This window comes from Crotalus tigris, unplaced genomic scaffold (genome assembly GCF_016545835.1).
Source record: "Crotalus tigris isolate CLP2741 ecotype Arizona unplaced genomic scaffold, ASM1654583v1 scf7180000024437.13266115, whole genome shotgun sequence".
In the NCBI taxonomy this organism is placed as follows: domain Eukaryota; kingdom Metazoa; phylum Chordata; class Lepidosauria; order Squamata; family Viperidae; genus Crotalus; species Crotalus tigris.
Window position 1 is genome coordinate 5,315,258 of NW_024100606.1, and position 8,258 is coordinate 5,323,515.

At 45.2% G+C, this 8,258-nt stretch overlaps 1 pseudogene; it reads right to left on the reverse strand.

Moving 5' to 3' along the window:
* Positions 1-5,589: 5,589 nt before the first annotated feature.
* LOC120302712 lies at positions 5,590-8,202 on the reverse strand (annotated as a pseudogene).
* Positions 8,203-8,258: the final 56 nt, after the last annotated feature.

Below are 8,258 nucleotides of genomic sequence, written 5' to 3' on the forward strand. Positions count from 1 at the left end.
ACCATCTTATTTGTCTCTTGAGAAACCTATATGCGGGTCAAGAAGCAACAGTGAGAACTGGACACGGAACCACTGATTGGTTCAAAATTGGGAAAGGAGTCCGGCAAGGCTCTATACTGTTGCCCTGCCTATTTAATTTATATGCAGAGCACATCATGAGAAAGGCAGGGCTAGATGAACCAAATGTTGGAATTAAGATTGCCGGGAGAAATATCAACAACCTAAGATATGCAGATGATACCACTCTAATGGCAGAAAGTGAAGAGGAACTAAAGAGCCTCTTGATGCGGGTGAAGAAGGAGAGTGCAAAAGTTGGCTTGAAACTCAACATTAAGAAAACCAAAATCATGGCATCCGGCCCTCTCAATTCCTGGCAAATAGATGGGGAAGAAATGGAGGTAGTGACAGATTTTATTTTTCTGGGCTCAAAGATCACCTCAGATGGGGACTGCAGCCAAGAAATTAAAAGACGCTTGCTCCTGGGGAGGAAAGCTATGGCAAATCTAGACAGCATATTAAAAAGGGGAGACATCATCCTGCCAACAAAAGTGCATATAATCAAGGCCATGTTTTTCCAGTTGCAATGTATGGATGTGAAAGTTGGACCATAAGAAAGGCTGAGTGACAAAGAATTGAGGCCTTTGAACTATGGTGCTGGAGGAGACTCCTGCGAGTCCCTTGGACTGCAAGGCGTTCAAACCGGTCAGTCCTAGAAGAGATCAACCCTCTTTAGAAGGCCAGATCCTGAAGTTGAAATTCAAATACTTTGGCCACCTAATGAGAAGAAAAGGACACACTGGAGAAGAGCCTAATGCTAAGAAAGATTGAGGGCAACAGAAGAACAGGACGACAGAGAATGAGGTGGCTGGATGGAGTCACTGAAGCAGTAGGCATGAGCTTAAATGGACTCCAGAAGATGGTAGAGGACAGGAAGGCCTGTAGGAACCTTGTCTATGGGGTCGCGATGGGTCGGACATGACTTCGCAATTAACAACAACAAGTTACATGGATCATTTTTATTGCCCTTTTTATACATTGGTACAATAATTGCCTTTCCCCAATCTCTTGGCATACATCCAGTCTGATTTATAAATGTAAAGAGAGATGCTAAAAGGGGTGTCCACCAGTTAAGGTTATTTTTAACTATTTCTGGGAGAATATAATCAGTATCGGAAACCTTATTAAACTTAAGGGATCTGATCAGCCAGGATACCTCTGTGATGTAACTGGGGCCAGTAAGAGGCTGAGTGTCCAAATTAATCTGGCTCTCATTCATTTCCTGGGCAGGATCCATATATAATTCTCTAAAGTATTCCTCCAAGGCGTGAGTTGATATTTGGTTAGTTGGGAGCGGGAGTGATTTTCCCAGTCCTCCAGTAATGTGCCCAAAAAGGAATGTATCTTTCATCCTCACTGTTAAGTCCTTCATTTGATGGCGAATGAAGATCACACATGGTTGAATCAACAGCTCTTTATTTCTCCTTCTATTCACTACAACACCAACAGTGAGACTCGCAGGTCTCTGCTTTAGTGTCTGGATTCCCGGGCAAAATAGTAGTAGTAGTGAAGTAGTAGTGAAGTAGTGAAGTAGTAGTGAAGTTGGAAGGGACCTTGGTAGTAGTAGTGAAGTTGGAAGGGACCTTGGAAGTCATCTAGTCCCACTACTCAGGCAGGAAACCCTATACCATTTCGGACAAATGGCTGTCCAGTTTCTTCTTAAAAACTTACAGTGTTAAAGCATTCACCGCTTCTGGAAGTAGGTTGTTCCATTGGTTAATTGTTCTAACTGTCAGGAAGTTTCTCCTTAGTTCTAGGTTGCTTCTCTCCTTGATTAGTTTCCATCCGTTGCTTCTTGTCCTGCCTTTTTATGTTATATGGTTTGCCTGATATCATTTCTTTACATACTAACTATTGCGTAGTGGGCTTCAGTAGGCAAGGAGCAGACCAGCATAGTTACAACATTATTTATTGCCTCACTAGAACTGGAGAACTGCAGGCAATTGCCTGTAATTTATATTCTGAGACCACAGGGTCTTAACCAATCACAATACTTGAAATACCCGCCCAAATATGAATGTTCAAAGTTTCCCTACAAAACAGTTGGAGTTAACAGTCAGGGTCATCTAAAGGTTAGTTTCATTTTAGCTTCACAAGCAGCTGGAGTTAAGTTAGTTTCACTTTAGCAGGGATTAACACAACTTTATATATATTCAATACATAACACTAACAGTCTGGACATCACATTCTGCAATTGTTGAAGGTAGCCCTGCATAGCAGTCCAACTCACTCTATAATCATGGAGTGAGCTACCATTGCAAAGACTTTCTGGCTCCAGTAGAATCATAAATGGCAGACTACTGAGCTGGACAAAGATGCCTAATTCACAACTTCCACTTATTCATGAGGTAGGAATTCTGTGGCCAGGAGAATCACTAATTGTGGAACTGCTCCTAGGGAGCACAATCCCTTGCAGAGCAACTACCAGAATCAAATTTATATGGAGATTTTGTCTCCATAGTTGTTCCAAAGGTGCTTTTTCCAAAAGCTTTCTTGGGTGTTTTTGTCTTTGAAAATATTTAGCTTCTCATCCAAGAAGCTTCATCAATTTATTCAAACTCCCTCAAAGTTCTTGGAAGATGTTTGTGGCTGAATAGCATCTCCATCTTTCTAAGGTTTAGTCTGAGACGTTTTTTTCTTCCATCCAGTCATTTATAGTCTGCAGTAGTAGTTCAAATTGTACAGTATCTCTGGCCTGTCCTGGGATGGCAATTTATAAATGTGTACTATTAATGTACTGCTGATGCTTCACTCCAAATCAATGGATGACCTATCCCAATAAGTTTATATAAATGTTAAATAAGGGGAAAAAAGAACGATTTCTGCAGGATTCCACACAGTGGTGGGATTCAGCTGATTCACACCACTTCGGCAGAACCGGTAGCTAATTTTTTGTTGCCCAGACCCAGAATGGATTTCTAGAAGTGGCATCCACACAGAGAACTGGTTGTTCACATATTTGAATCCCACCACTGACTCCACATCGGCACAACTCTGGTCACTCTTTTCCTTGTGTTTCTTTTTTTTTAATAAAAATTTTTTATTTTCCATTTATCCAGCATAATTATACAACAAAATTCACTTATCAAAATAAAATAGATTCATAATCATAACTATAACCATAGGTGCCGCTTGCTCATTCCCCCCAAGTTGCATCCACCCTCTCTAATAACTTCCCTACTTCCCTCCTCTTTCTCTCCTCCCCTCACTACTCTCTTCCCCTCCCCTTCTCCTCTTACCATCCTACTTCCTCCCTTCACCTTCCTCCCCTCTCATCCCTCTCAAATACAAGAATACAGCGTAGGGGAAGTGCCCAAGCAGCACCTATCCATAAATTACCATATCTATATTATCCTATTCTACCTATTTACCCACCCACTCACCTGTGTTTCTTGACAGGAACTATTCATTCAGGAGCAGAAGGATGCTTCCAATTCCAGCCTTTGCAGGTTGTCACATCTGATGGAACTGAATGCCATTAAGGTCCAATTGGACTATGAGAAGTACATGTCTCATCAAGGTCTCAATAATCTTTTTTTTTTGTTATCATACTGATATAATCTTGTTGTTTTCTTTTTCATTGTTTTATTATTATTCTATTGTTTTACTTCTTTTTGTAAAACACTATTTTCATTTTTTCTTTTTTATTATTGTAAGCTGCCTAGAGAAGTCCTATGGTGAAATAGATGGCAAATAAATTGAACAAAGAAACAAATATACACTATCAATGCTGTTTCTATCCCATCTCTGGGACAGATTCTAAATTCTGACTGAAAGAGATCTAAATGCTTACATTCTTCTAAGTTCCTTTGTGAATGATTCCCCTCCACCTTCTGAACAATTTCCTCACAAAGGAGGATTCAGAGACTGAACAGAAGTTGTCCAGTATGACTGGACTGAGAGATTATCTCTTTGCTAGAAGTCCTATTGTTGCACACCAACAGCATCTCAATACACAGAGTTTGCTCAGCAGCCCAAAGGTGCCAAATGGGACATAAACTCCAGCCATATGGCACAATTGATACTGCAAAGCAGTTTACCAACTTCATCATATTTCATAAGCCAATATCACTATGCAAAATGTTTTCCTATTCACATAGCTTTACTCTACATACATACTGTTGAGTCCGTCGCGCAATGGTAAGACACGAGAAGCAGTTGTAGTTCTCAGGAAACCTTTATTCTTCAGTTCAGCTTACATTGGAATATGGCGGCAATGCCCAAAACTCTCGGCCTCCTTTTATAGGCCTTTCCCGGGTCAATCTGTTACTTTTGGCGCGCCAGCACCCGCGCATGCGCACATGTACTGGCGACAGCCTGTCTGGTCCCGGGCAGCTTGCACCTGCCCGGGACCATCCGCAATGCCCCGAGCCTGCTTGCACAGGCTCAGGACATAACACCGGGGCTAAAAACTATTCCTTATATCATAATAACACATAACTCATTTCTGTAGTGTAGTGCCATGTTCCCAATACCATCGGTCTCTGTGCCTCTATTGTTACTGGCTCTGTTTTGCCAATAGTGTTATGTAATCTTCTAAGTACTTAGGAGATTTCCTCGCTCTCTGTGACCTCCTAAGCTCTGGGTGCTTGCCAAGTACCCCTTGACTGAGGGATGATGCGTGCCTGTCCCCCTCGTTATGCCTTGGTGATTCCCAAGGGCTGTGCTCCAATGCCTGGCCTGCTTGCTTGCCCACCGGGCTCGTCAGGCCAGGGCTTCTTCCAGTGTGTGACCTGGTTGTCCCGCCTAGCTGTAGGCTCTCTGGCCCTTCTAAGTGACTGTCACTGTTGGGCATTTCTGTAGAACCTCCTAGGTCCGTCCAAGACCTGTCAGGAGGCTGTCTATCCCCTGAATCCCGTTCTGTGTCCGGGCTTGTGTGGGTTTCAGTACTGTCCCAAAACTCAGTTTTCCCCTGAATGTAGTCAGAGGTGTTGTAGTCGGGATTTGGTTCCTCGACCACCTCCCTATGTGTTTGCCCCCTTCTAGGGATAGGGTTGAAGTCAGGCCAACTAGGAGGAGTGTGTGCCAGCTCTCTTGCAGGGAATGGATTGTTAGGATGCTCCCGGGTATTCTCTCTGACTGGAGTACTGAGTGATGCGGGTGAGAAGTGATCATGCCCCCGGGGTGACTCCCTGGCTGGAGTAGGCATTGATGCCTGGGTTCTAGTTTGGCTCCATGACTTCCTGTTGGGAGCAATTGTGGAATCTCGGGATGGGCTGATTGTGGCTTCCCCATTGATAATGGGCATCATTCCATGCCTCTCCCTTTGCCCAAAGGGCTCCCCCTCCCCCCTGGAAAAGACCCAGGAGTCTCAGCGGGAAGGTCCCGTCTAGGGCGAAGTTGGTCAATGTGCCAACGCAGGACATGACCGTTGTCCAGGGATACCTCGTAGGATAGAGGACCTGTGACCCTGGATATAGATGCGGGGACCCATGTATGACCAGGCCCGTAGTTACTAGTCCAAAGCGGGGCACCCACAAGTAGTTGCCTAGGTGCCCTGGGGTGTGAGACAGAAGGAGGCAGTCTGTCCGGATGCAACCGGTCAAGCTTGGTAGTCAGTTTGCGCCCCCAACGAAGTTCAGCTGGGCTTCTCCCTGTAGAAGTGGACGGTGTGGTGTGATAGGAAAGGAGGAAGTCAGCCAACCTGTGATGCCAGTCCCCATAGGTGAGCCTCTTCAAGGCGTCCTTGGTGATGCGAACCATGCATTCAGCCATACTGTTGGTGGACGGGTGGAAAGGTGCAGAAGTGGCATGACGAATCATGTTAGTCTGCAAGAAAGCTTGGAATTCAGAGGAAGTGAATTGAGGGCCGTTGTCAGACACAATGACGTCTGGAAGCCCGTGTGCAGCAAAAATCCCCCTCAGTACTTGAATAGTCTTTGCAGAGGTGGTGGAAGAGACAGGTACAACCTCAAGCCATTTTGAATGGCTGTCAATGAGGACCAAGAAGAATTGACCCTGAAAGGGCCCAGCGTAGTCAATGTGCACCCTAGACCATGGAGACTGTGTTTCCTCCCATCTATGCACAGGAGCTTGGGGCATTTCAGGGCGTGAGCGTTGACAAAGGTGGCAAGCATGCACCTTAGCTTCTATGTCTTTGTCTACACCTGGCCACCACAAGTGGCTGCGTGCAAGAGCCTTCATTCGTACAATGCCAGGATGACCCTCATGGAGGGAATTTAAGACCCTAGTCCTCATTAAGATGGGAATGACAACTCTGCTTCCCCAAAGCAGACAACCCTGAGAGGTGGACAACTCGTTCCTTTTAAACCAGAAACTCTGAAACTCAGGATAGGACAGTGCTCAGGCCATCCAGACAAAACCCAAGAAAGGACACGTGAAAGTGTGTGATCTGTGCCTGATTCAGTGGCTACATCCCTGGCATTCAGGGGGGACTCGGGCAAGGCTTGAATGGAGAGAATATTGATGGCTGGTGCAGGGTCAGCCTCTATTACCGGCAGGGGTAATCTACTGAGGCCATCAGCATGGCCCATTTCCTTCCCAGGCTTGTGAAGTAGGGAAAAATCATATGCAGACAAAAAGATAGACCACCTGAGCATCCTGGGGGAGATGATTTGGGGAGTTTGTTTACGTGTGGTAAACAGTCCCAACAAAGGCTTATGGTCAGTGAAGACCGTGAAATGCCTACCATATAAAAAATCATGGAATTTTTTAATTCCAGCAACAACAGCTAAGGCCTCCCTGTCTATTTGAGCATAATTGCGCTCAGCTGAAGACAATGTCCTGGAGTAATATGCAACAGGAACCTGAGTTCCATCAGCCCTGAGGTGGCTCAGTACAGCACCCACCCCATAAGGGGAAGCATCACAAGCGATGCACACAGGAAGGGACTCATTGAAGTGAGCAAGTACACTGTTAGAAGTGAGCAAGGCCTTGACCTCATTGAAACTAGCCTCATGTGTTTGTGACCACTGCCACACTGCCTGTTTATCTAATAGCCTGTGAAGAGGCTCAGCTACACTAGCCTTGTGTGGAAGAAAGGAATTGTAGAAATTCAGAAGGCCCAGAAAAGCCTGTAGTTCGGCCTTAGACTTTGGCCTAGGGGCTTGCATAATGGCTTTTAGTTTGGATTCAGCAGGATGAATCCCAGCAGCATCAATTTTGAACCCCAGAAACTCAGTAGAAGGCACCCCAATTTTACATTTGTCCTTCTTGAGTTTGAGTCCCGTTTTCCTGAACTTTAATAGGACAGCCCTTAGCCTTTCAGCTAGAATGTGTGTGGAGTCTCCTGCAATTAAGACATCATCAAAATAGGAGCAAACCCCTGGTATACCCCGTAGTGTGTTTTCCATTACGCTTTGGAAAATCCCAGGAGCGACATTTACTCCAAATTGAAGTCTTTTTACCTTGAAAGCCCCTCTGTGGGTCACAATAGTCTGAGCTATAGCAGCGTCATCATCAACAGGCAGCTGTTAATATGCTTGAGCTAGGTCAAGCTTTGTAAAAACGCGCCCCCCCCCCCTTGAGGGAGGCCAGGATATGACTGACCACAGGAACAGGATAGGCATGTTGCTGCAATGCCTTATTTAGAGTGCATTTGTAATCTGCACAGATGCGAATGTCCCCATTTGCCTTAAGAGGCGTGACAATGGGGGTCTCCCATGGACTGGAGTCAACTGGTTCTAGAATTCCTTGTTGGATCAGTTTATCAAATTCAGTGTCAATTTTACTCTTTAAAGCAAAAGGGACCCTTCTTGCTTTAATTCTAATGGGAGTGACAGTGGGGTCTAGCTTTAAGGACACAGGAGGTCCTTTGAACGTGCCCAGCTGGGGGCTGAAAACATCTGCAAATTCTTTGCAGACTTCCTGTAGGTCGAGTGTTTGTAGGCTGTTGAGCCCTGTGACGTGTATTCCCAAGGCCTCAAACCAATCGAGTCCTATGAGACTCGTTCGTTCACCCCCTACTACTAATATGTCTAGTGGACCTTCAAAATCCTTATACTGTACGTTAAGGGTGGCCTCCCCCTTAACACACACTCTGGAGTTTTGAAAGTCTGTTAACACAATATCAGAAGGCCTCAGCTTGGTCTGAGTTCCACTACCGGAACAGATCTTCCTAAAAGTGTGCATAGAAATGATCGAAAGTGCAGACCCCGTGTCCAGTTCCATAGTTAATGGAACCCCTTGTAGCTTCACTTTAAGTGACAGCTTTTTCTTAATGGGCTTGTGTGTGCCTGTCC